Genomic DNA, 12,574 nt, shown 5'->3' with positions numbered 1-12,574 from the left:
ATTATTTTTTCATATTCTGATGATGTATGTCAGTAATGGATTTTCTCAACATGATGCTTGGTCATAAAGATCTTTAAACACCTTCAAATTGAGGTGTTGATAGCCTATTTAAATACCAAATTGAAACTTTTTATACTTTTTCTTTTAGGAAGATGTTCATAGGTATTTTGAAGGCAAAAATACTGGAAAATTTTGAGGTGTTTGATATTGAAAAATAACTCTTCAATTTATGGTATTTATAATACAAAAGAGAATTTTTGCTTCCCCACATTTCAATATGCATATTTATATAAAGATACTAATTTATATATACCGCTGCATGTACTTCAAGTTGTAACATTTTCAATATCTTTAAGCCAATCTGCCATACCCTGTCTTTTTGGATCTCTATAGTTTTATAATTCCCCACCTTTACACCTTTCCAGAGACTATATACAGCTCATGTACCCCAATTCTTATCCTTATTTCTGAAAATTTATGTTCTAAATAACTGTCATTTTGAAGCATTTGTCATACATGTCTGGCAAATATAGCTCAATTAACACACATATTCTTTTGACCACTGATTATATTTAGACAATATTATGTAGGTTGCTAGACAAATTTCTACATGAACATTTAAAAATACAGACATGAAAACATCTGATAACAATTTAACGATTTTAAATTCACTGAGATAATTTCGATTCGCTAGAAATATCAAAGCGAGAGAACATTTAAATACGAAAATAATCAATGCACTAGCAGAACTCTCTTGGGTCTACTAGGAGAGGTTTAGAATAAATAGAACTTACCGATTCTAATACAGCCTGGCAATCCAACTTCCAGAATAACACAAAATAATTCCAAAGTACATACAACCTAATCCAAAATACACACCAAAGTTAATTCACTCAGTCACAGAAATTTCCAGTGAACATTATCCTATAGGATTGACACCACAATAGATTTCACAGAAAAATATTCCTTAACAGAAATACACCTTTACTTTAACAAATTCCATGAAAATCCCCCAAAAAGACCACAGTTTTACTGAATTATGCTCCTTTTATTCATTCACACTGAAACGCAAAGAGTTCAGTCACACGACAGACCGGCAAGTATTCTTAAAACACTCCATTCACTTGAACATTCCACGCGACAAGTAGCTTGTAGAGTATATTGGCATTTTAGGCTAATACACTATTGGTGTGTATGTAATGTATTGGTCTATTGTATGTATACATTCACAGCATCAGGTTTTTAAATTACAATAACATAGCTATTGTACACATTCCCCAGGGTTAGCTGATAGATTATTGTTCTATTTCTAGTAATGCACATTAAATGCACAAACTGAAAAATAAGTTATGCTGAGCACATGTTTTTCTTTTATATTTTATTTTCATAGATCTTATTGTATAGTTGTAGAATTATACCTAAATACACATGAAATTTCGGAGCAGATATTCCTTGCTGTATTTTGTATCATTAGTTAAGCACACATGGACAGTAAACTGATCTATATTATATTAACTGTAAAACAAGCATATGAATTTCTCTAATACAAAATATCATTCTTATACATTTTGTCAGTATATCTTCATAAACCTGTCGTTAGTCAAGAAATACACTATCAAATACAACACGGCACACGTTTAAAATATATTTTCCATACAATAACAATTCTACAGTTTTAATGCACTTTCCTGATTCTACACATGTTAAACACACAGGTTCATTTAATACACATGTTTTTGCCGTTTATTTCAACGTGAATGCTCATGAAAGGCAATTTTTTTTCACCTTCAGATTGTTTTAGCATCAAAAGATATAAGACCCTTCATCTTGGGTTACAATTTTATAAAAATTTTCTTGAATAAACTTTGAAAAGGTGCTGAACTTTAAAGGTGGATTTTCCTCTAAAATGTCATCTAAAAATAAGCTTTGATATTTTTCTCTTCAAACAATCTACATGAATCCATACACCACACTGTTTCTGGTTGTAAACAATAAGCAATATCTATTTAATCAGAAAGTTATTTTATAACCATACTCCTTTCCACCATTTATAACATACAATCCAATGATATCAATATTTGTCCTTGAACCTTTCACATTATCTTGATGACATCAAAATTAATTTCATGTCACATTCTGATTTTTTTGCACATATCTACACCTAGGCACATTCCATCTAAATTAAATGCAACATTGCAACATAGTTCCAATATTTGAATTGTCGCTTGAATAAGTAGATAAAGTGTTAAAATTGATATGATATTAATTCTATTATTCAAACATTTCATCCAGTTGATCATTTACTGCAAACTTCTTCGCAAATTTACACCCACAAGTCAAAATATTTTGAAATTCTAATAGCTCTTTTAATAATCGAGAATTTTTAAGTTATTTTATAGCTTCACAGTAAATTAACACCATTTCCTTTCCAAAAAATTCTCGTTAAAAGTCACTGTACATCATAGAAAACATCAACGTTACAAATAATAATCCAGCACGAGCAATTTACGCCTACATTTTCAAGCCTGAGTGAGCATCAATTAACACATTTGTCGTAATATCATTTCGCGTTTCACACATTCAAGCAAAAAGTTGTTAAAATTTAACTAAGGCTAATGATGTGCTAATTTACTGCTGTATCAAACTAAATCTTCATTACAGTTCAAAGCAAGCACATAAGTTATAAATCTCAACTAATTAAAGAGCAGGGTTGCTAAGGAAGTCCTCTTTCCTGGTTCCTGCAATTGAAATATGATTGGCTATAATTAATGGCAACATATGTGATAATGGTTTATCTACAGGAATGTCAGTATTAATTTTCTACTGATCGCCACCCTTCATTAACTTCAACTTAATTCTATAAAGTTATTTCATTTCATTTCATGAATGCTAATTCAGTTAATCATCTTGATTAATTTTTTGCTAATAAAATATCAGTGATGTCACTCAGACAGTTGTCAAAGGAACAAAACAGTGTAAGTTTCAATAATTTTGGCTATTGATAGTAAGGTACATAAAAAGTTTCAGCAAATCAATACTTGATAGTTAGTATAGGTTTTACCAAGCCATGCTAAGATCCTGCCAAAAAGAGCCATCTTCGATCAAACAAGTGATATCATATTCTGAAAACTGCTTTATGAATGTCAACTGAATACAAAGTTAATGTCAAGACGGATAATAAACAATAAAGCTATTTTTATTTTTATTAATAAACAAAACAACATCCTTAAAACATGTTTGCTTTATTATTTAATCAATAGAAACTTCTTACTTAACTTTTTACCACCCACTAGAGAGTCTTAATAACATCTTATTTTCAAAGTTTCTTTTGTTTAAGTCATATTATTGATTTTTAAATATTTAAATCAAAATCAACTTCCTTAACAAATATTGAACACCATTCAGAATTTTTTTTAATAGGTTGACAACTTCATTTCAAGTAACATATTTTTTGTGTATGTCAGCAGCAATCCTTGAACACATGCTTGACTGATTCATAAACATGATTATTTTTTCAATAAATTCTTGAGGAAATTCAATTCTCACCTCTATGTTCAACCTTTTAAATTCTGTCTATTCTGCACCAACAAAAACACAACATCCACTTTTTTTTCTCTGCCGTCTTTGCGATTTGACTTTCTGTTGGCATTTAATGTACTTGACATAGTTCTTTTTTCTAGTTAACACATTCTTCACTCAAAAATCAATATCCAGAACTACAAATTAACCATCACGTGCCGGCTCAAAGTCTTTCTGAAGAAATCAAGTGCAGAAGACGCAAAAACCGTTCCACTTTCAATTGAAACATTAAATTAAATTTCGTAAGAAATTTCTAACAGATCTCACATTTATTGAGCAAAGTCTACATGAAATAATTGTGAGTTTAATTCTTTTAGAAAATTAATTTTATGTTTTTTTTAACTTTGAATAAAAGTACAAGTCTGTAAGTCATCAAGTTGTATCTTCTGCAATGTTTCTTTTGTTTCACCAGTGAGTTATTGCTGCATGTTCTCACTCAAATCTCTGATTAGTTCTTACTTTCATCAAAGTTTCAACACACTTCAATTGGCTAATTTCATTCAAACTTGTTTGAACCTAAAAAGATAAAGAAAGGATAATGAAGTTTTATTTTTTTTTTATTTGAAAGAATATAAATCTAAATTGATGAACTGAGTGTAATCTGTGAAGTCAATCTAGGTAGGTAGAGTGTACTGGGTAGAAAGCACACGCCACAGTTAACTTCAGTTAACCAAAACATTACATTTTTTTTCTTTTATAAGAGTCTTGACATATAAATAAGCTGCAGAATGCAAAACTAGAGTTGATTGAAGCAGACAACTGAACTGAGGCCTGGTGGCTTTGTGAATCTCTTACATCTTAAAAGATCCAGTAAAAAGCTGTGAGACTCTTTCAAAATGTGGCAATGCTGTGTAGCCGTCATAATTGCAAGCCTCTCATGAAACGACTGAGAGGGTTCTCCTTTACAAAAAAAATAGAATTGATTTGATGCATTCTGACACAATGGGAAAAAATTATATTTTTAAATTTGTTAAAAATAAAGTTGGGGTACAATTGGAGATGTTAACCATTTTGCTGCCACTGTTACTTCACAAACATCAACATAACCCACTAGCTCATATAAACAATAGACAATATAAACATAGGAATGTTGAAACTTTAGTACACAGTGATTAAAAGACAAATCTAACAAAATTAAGTGTTGATGAGATATGAGAGGTAATTTCCAATTTAAAACAAGAGTGTGGGTCACAAAGCTAGAATTTTTTTGGTAATGGGAGGAAACAAGATTATTTCACAGGTTTTTTTATGTAGTTATAATTTTCCATATCATTCCAACTTGTATCAAACCCAATAACTCGAAAAATCAATACATTGGATGATTTTAAATTTATCTAACAGGAAGGAAGTTTCATGATAAACATTGATATCTAAGCTAGTAATCATTGATATTGTAACTGGAATTTTTCTCTATGTTACGTGATATAGAGGATTCACTCACAGTTTTCAAGATTAAAAACTATATTCTGTATTAATCTACAATATGGTTTTCATGCTCTGTATCACAAGTAGTAATTTATCCATCAATTTTTCTCTAATATCTTCCGTTTAAACAGATTAGAACATAAACATGAAACTTTTACATGAAATTTGAAATATATAAATCAATATTATGTCAATCAGGTAATAACTCAAGCAAACAGAAATGACTTCAGGATTTTTGTTTTTATCAATGTTATTACAAATAACCAATAAATGTTAACTATCTAAAACATTTTACTGTAAATGTTACAAAATAAAATAAATATTTCTTATTTCTTTTAAAGTCATTTTATAAAAATATTATTTTTTCTCATGAAATTTACATCCAAAATTATATAAAGTTAATATCTTTTCAAAATTCATTCCTACATGTATAGGCCTAATCAATAAGTTTTATATTAAGACATAAAATCTTATTTAATTTTGCGTAATAAAAGAATGTGGGTGTAAAGAGAAATCTGTTTAAAGGTCACAGGATGGAATATTGATACAATGTTTCAACTACTCATAGTGTTAATCAACAAAAATTTAATACAATTTCTTATCAACAAACTCTGAAAACTTTAGATTGCTTGTCTTTGTATGCAATGCTCAGATTGTTAGCAAGTCCAGGAGAACCACGCCACAAAATATAAAAATAAAAACACTTCACATACACATTCTAACAGAATTATCTATTATCAAAAGTATCCAAAAAAAGAACTTGAAGACATAATAGCAATTAATTCAACAGCCTTGTAATAAAATAATAGAACTGTTAGTCGAATATGAAATAAGTAACTGATTATGCACTACATATTTGCATTTAGATAGAAATGTCTAAAATTTCAACAATACAATCTTGATAATTGCATAAAAGTCAGAGAATATGAAATCTTCTACCAAAGGTTACTATTATGTAATTCCACTGAGACCAAAATCTAATAAATATTGATTGCTATAAACTGATTGACTAAAAAAGACTGGCACAATTACTACCTTTTCCACAAAACAGAAAAATACATTTTGATTATCTGTATTTTCTATTAACTTACCACGCACTTGATTATTGCATCCAAAATAGATACTTCTGATTGGACGTATTGACACTCATGGTGGCCTAGTCAGTTATACCTTTGTTGGCTAATCTGGCAGGGCCAAACATTAATAACATTTTGGAGGAGATAGTATTTCAGGCAGGGTCTGATGCTGAAGATGCTTCCTATTAATAACCCATGACCACATGGTCTGGTTTCCTCCCACCAGTGGTACAGCTTGACATTGAGAGTCAATTGGACAAAAAAACTAGACCTTGTTACAGACTATACCCCATAAGAATTATCCTTTGACAGAAAACAATAAGACAAACAATAATATTCAGTTACCTTTGTGCATGCATTTCTTTAAAATGACATTATAACGACATACAAGTATTTCTTCTGTAAGATTCTGTTTCTGAATTGAGTCATGAAAAATTTATAATGAAGACACAATGTAACAGTCTCTATTATTTAACACAGAAAAATAGTTAAATCATTTATATGATCATTTCAAGACACTAGGGTTAAAAAACTAGTGTCAAACTAGTGATCAAATCGAGTGTGAAGAGGCTGATAATACCAAATTTTCATGTATTCTTTTCGATTTTTGTCCCAAGATTTTCATCAAATTTGTCTTTTGAGCTTGTGTCTTTCTAATTAGCACAAATAGAACCGTTCCCAGGCCGCCTCACTACTACGGCCAGAATTGGAATGGTTCTCAGAATGCTTGACCGCGTTTACATTACACAGAATTCATAAGTTTATAGTAAAAGGGGTTTATGAAACAAGATTTTCAAAAAATATGAAATTGTATCCCAAATGATGATCTTTATTTGCAATGGACATAAGCATCCAAGTTCATAAAGAACATTCTATAAGAATCTCAATTATTTTGTTTACAAGTTAAGGCCAATGAAATCTATATCAATACCATGGACTTGTCCAATGATAAATGGTCCATTAACAAGTATAATCCAATCAACTCGGATTTGTTTTTACATTTCTTATATTTGTCAATCGCGGGACAAACTACAATTTCTAATAACACTTAATGAAACATGTGACTAGCAGTTATTCCCCTTACTCAACTCTTCAGTATTAGTGGTTAATAAAGTAGATTTGAACCTAAGTCAATATACTCATGGGTAACTAATATTCAAGACCGACCGACCGACTACTTGATGAAACCAACTTTCTTCATCTCCCATGGTTTCTAATACTGAATAAATCTTCCATGCCCAGACAATTTGGCTTCTTATCTTTCAAACAAAAGTCCATGTTTCCAGAACTAAATCCCAAAGAGCTTTCAAAGGTATATTCTAACAAAACTTAACTTTCACAATGTGTGTAACTGAACTTCCAATAAAAGAAAATATAGCACTGGATAATTGAGACTTCATGACTGGAAGACAAGATCATGCTGATTGACAGGAGACTTTAGCAACTTTTTGCAACATTACGAGATTTTGATTACAAGCTTAATACTAGATGAATTGGAACCTCATAATATCGTTCAAACTTGATGTGTCAAGCAAAAGCTCCAGATTGCAGCCTATGACTGACAACACTGTTTCATTGTCATATTGAAGATCTTGAATCCAAAGGAGATTTATGCAACTTTTCTGTTACGAGATTTTGATTACAAGCTTAATACTGGATGAATTGAAGATCTTGAGTCCAAAGCATCAATTTCAGGAATCTTGGCATCCCTCTTTGGAGGCTTCACATAGCTCATCAAGTTATCTGATGGTTTTTACCTCTTTTACTCATAAGCACTATCAAATAAAGACAGGCCAACTTTACGATCAGCACATTTGACCATATTGGCTCATCAAATGAGGTCGTGTAAGTCACATGATATGAGAAGAACTTGGATTAAGGATATTGATTGGTCGGTCTAATGGACTGGATTATGACCAAATGACCAAAGCAAATGTTTACCAAATCTAATATTTAATAAGACCAATACAGAGATCTGACAGAAATCTCCAGATCCAGAAATATGAGTCTTTATTCTTTCAATCAAGTACGGCAGGGTCCTGTAATACCAACTGCCACTTCAAAACTTTGATTTTCTTTTGAATTTGCTTTGATGTTTATTGAAGTTCTTTTGAAACCAGTTGTATACACAGGAGAGTAACCTGGATACAAATTGAAATGGTTTGTTTTCAAAACATGAGAGTATAAAAGCAGACATCTAATTCTGATGTTTTTGTTCTTTTGTTTTTTCAACAGCACAGAATCATCAAAATTGAACCAACCAAACTACCAAGACTACCAACAAGTACCTAGTTTGAGATATCAGTTTCACCTGGAAGCAAACATTATCTTGTCATCTACCAACCATCCAACCAGTTTTTTCTCCAAAATGTGTAGAACCCTGATGGTGAAATATTGTAATATGCTTATAATTGACCTGGAAAGCAAAACTTTGTAATTTTTGGGAACATAGGTCACATTAAGTGTTTTCCTATAAAATAACTGTCCATGGTGTATTTGAAGAGACGAGGCTAACCATACTAGTGAAGCAAGAGATGTGAAAGAACTGTAATTCAATTCCATAAATACATCGTAAACAATACATCAAACAAATTCCTGTAATTTCTTGTTATAAAAAATGAAAATATATCAAGCAATTTAAACATCTTAGATGTACCAAATATGATGTCTTTACATCAAAAATTTGATTCTTTTGATTCCATAATTGAAGTCTTTAAATTCTTCCAGACTAACAGCTACAGAATGACAACCAGAATTTATCATTCAGGTCAGAAGACAAAAAAATTGAGTTTGAATTTAATTTTCACGTGGCAGATAATCTGTTACTTGTCACAAAATAATCTTAGAAGAAAATAGAAATCTCCGTTGAGAAAATTAGAAATTGACCGGAGTTGGGAGATAAGCTTCACAGCAAATATTTGTAGAGGGAAAAACTAACAGTTATTGGGACAGAAAGAAGCAATCAGGGAAAGAGTAGATATTTTCATGAGAAAATGTTTGTTTTATAGAAACTGGTTTCTGATAAAAAAGAAAGCCTAATAGATTTTTTTGTCAGACTTAATGCATAAAAAATCATTGATTCTGAACTAAAGTTTCTGTTGTTTTTAAATTTAATGGCAACGTGGATTATTCAAGGACAATAAAAGAGCATGCTTAAACTAAATGTCTAAAAAGATATCCATGGTGAGTCCTAGACTAGATCCTACTCTAGTATGCGTCTTTATTACAAAGATTCAATAAAGGGCAGATTTGGCTGTAATAGAATGTGCTTATTAACATAACAGTTAAATGAACGTCTGTAAACTGTTCTGGACATGCTGTGGAACTCATCTCAAGATAGTAATCCACAGATGTAAGCAACAATCGGACTCGATATGATGAAATACTGCGTGAAAAAGGTGAATGTTTAAAGGCATGCACTGTTATCATTTACATTACTGCTGTCTACCAGGTCTGTTCTGAGGATGGTGTCCAGAATTGGAATGGAATGTTAAAATGTCTATTTTCAATTTAGATCAGCATTAAGGTGGTCAATTACATGTAGAAAAACTGTTATAGATAATAATGATACATGGACTAGGTTTCATTGACCATTACCTGGAATTTTATGCTGATGAGTTCCAGATGGCAGACTCTATCAGCTGAGCACATGGCAATATTTATCACACCACCCACCAATATCATACACACTTCATACCACTGCAAGGAATTTATTTAAACTATAAATAGTAACAAATCTCATCAATGAATTCCAGAAAGATAACAATCTTATCCTAAAGCTGCTGTGTGTACATAACATAACTTTAATATGGGTACTGACTGATAGTTGCTGATGGTGGTAATTAACAACATTTCAAGCGCTGATAATTTCAGATCAAATCTTCCATTAAATTTTTTATTTAAAGTTACAAGAATAAGAATATCCTGAAATTTCTTCTTAAAGTATAAAAAAAATTACAAACCAAACCAAAAAATTTCATATTTAATAACAATTATTTATTATTTTCTTGTATAAGAAACTTTTTGTTGGAGTCCAGAGTCAAAAGTAGTTCCAAACCAGCCACATGAACAATTCTATGGAGCTTAAATTATTGCTGAAGTTATCACAGAAACAATAATATTAAACATCAACAGTATCTAGAAAGTGTGAAATTTCAGGAATGTTGGAATTATTTATAAAATAAATACTTGTGTTGTTTACCTACAGTTAATCTATTTACAATATAAATATAAGACTTGATAAAAGCAGGATAGTATTATCTTGTCTTGCCTATAAAATATTCAAAAACCCTTCCTCAGTGGAAAGAAATGCTGCTCGATCAATGCTTCTAAATCAATCATATACAGAGGAACAGCAACACATTCAGTTGACAATTTATGTTAACTTATTTCCCCATCGTGTCCAAACCACACCCCCATTTGGGGCTGTGGTAATACAAGTGAGAATTCCGTATTCATAGATAAATATTGTCTCATCAAAATTAGCCCTAATGTATTGGTAACAAATCTCGGCCAATCAAAACTCATTATGATGCTTTGTTTGCGAACTTAAACAAAATGATAGCAGCGTGCCATTACATATTTTGATGAATATGTATGATACAGAATTCAGCAAGATTTTTGATAAAGAATTGAAGCCAAGTGAAAATCAAACCTTACTTTGGAATATTTACTTGGAAAGAATGTGTTCTTATCTCTTCAAACGGGCGGTGTTGTGTTTTGTTCACATGACCTCTGTTCTACCGATTTGATTGGTTAATAAGACCATGTCAAAACCCGTATTCGTGATACGATTCTGTTTCCCCTGCAGCTATCTTAAAATAACAAAACACAACACAGAATGCTTTGAAACATTTAGCTTTATTGAATGCAGTCCTGCAAGTTTGTTGGGAGTGCAAGGATCATCTGCCCAATTATTTTCTTTAATGATCTTTTTCTTTAATGATCATTCACCATATTTAAAATCATAATTTAGTCTTATAATCATTTCAAATACGCCACTCATACAGATGCCCACCAATAACAATATTAACTTATATTGTTCACTTCAATTCAGCAATGATATTCCCCTGTTAGTTTAAACATATTTTATTGGAAAATCAAAGGGATTGGATGCAAGTTTCAAGAACTTAGGAAAAATCTGCTCCACACAAAGTTATACACAATAATATTGACAAGATACGAACATATTTTACAAACAAAGTTATTAAAAGCAAAATAACTTGGAATCTTTAGAAAAGAAAAGAAAAATTAGAGAAGAAAACAAAATATAAACAACAACATAAACCGACAACCAGAAAATAATGGTAATAGATTCATTATATATGTAAAACTTGCAATTAAAAGCGTTTAGAGTGTTTAATAAAGTCATGGACATGTTTAAAAATTATAATATTAGTATCTACAGAAAAGTTACGATTACCACACAGAATTAGCTCTAAATTTACAACATAGTCAGACAAGTTAGACAAAAGTACTAATCGCTGGGCTCGATAAATCTGACAGTCAAAAAAATAATGAAACGAATTTTCCGTATGATAGCCACATTTACAAGAAGAATTGGTAATAACATTTATTTTGAAAAGATCAGCATTTAAACCGCTACAATTGTGACGAATTCGTGTTAATAAAATATTTTCACGTCTGTCTCCAGCATCAAAATAAACAGGGGCTGAATTTGATAAGAAACTTCTTTTAAGATTGATTTTGAAAGCTTTAATGGAGGGGGAGTCTTTTAACTGTGCGTCTAATAGATTCCAATCATGAGTGGTAGAGGGAAAAAACGATCGTTGGTAAGCAGTAGTACGGGCAAAAGGAATCGGGATTTCATTTGAATTTCTGAGATTATAAAATCTAGGAGTAGCATCAATAGGGGTTAAGATATCAATAAGATAATTGGGCGCATTATTGTGGACAATATTATAGAGAAGAGAAAGACGACGGGTTTTCCTACGTTCGGAAAGTGTATGCAGGCCGGTTTCGAAATATAGGGATTCAATTTTACAATATTTAGTGAGACCTGTTATGACTCTGGCGGCTTCAAGCTGGACATGTTCGAGACGGTCTAAATCTGAGATATTACAGCAATCCCACACCTCGCAGGCAAATTCTAGACGCGGCCTTACATAAGTTGTATAAATGCTTAAGAGGGTTTTTCTGTTGAGAGTGAATTTAAGTTTACATAAAACACCAATCAATTTATAGGCAGACTTACAAATCGTATCGATATGGATCGACCATTTTAGATCATTCGATAATGTGATGCCAAGATGTTTATGGAATGGTACGAATTCTAAAGGTTCTTGACCGAGAATCAAGTTTGGTAATTGGCTTATGGGTTTGGTTGAAAAAAGGACTACTTTGGTTTTAGAGGGGTTAAAGCTAACAAGCCAGTCACTGGACCATTGATCCAATTTAGAAAGATCATTATTCATAGAGATTTCAATTTCAGATATAAGTGACTTCGTGCAGCCAACAGCTGGTCATCAGCAAGT

Source organism: Lottia gigantea, assembly GCF_000327385.1.
Source record: "Lottia gigantea unplaced genomic scaffold LOTGIsca_6, whole genome shotgun sequence".
Lineage (NCBI taxonomy): Eukaryota > Metazoa > Mollusca > Gastropoda > Lottiidae > Lottia > Lottia gigantea.
The sequence above is the reverse complement of the archived record's forward strand: the minus strand, read 5'-3'. Positions refer to the sequence as shown.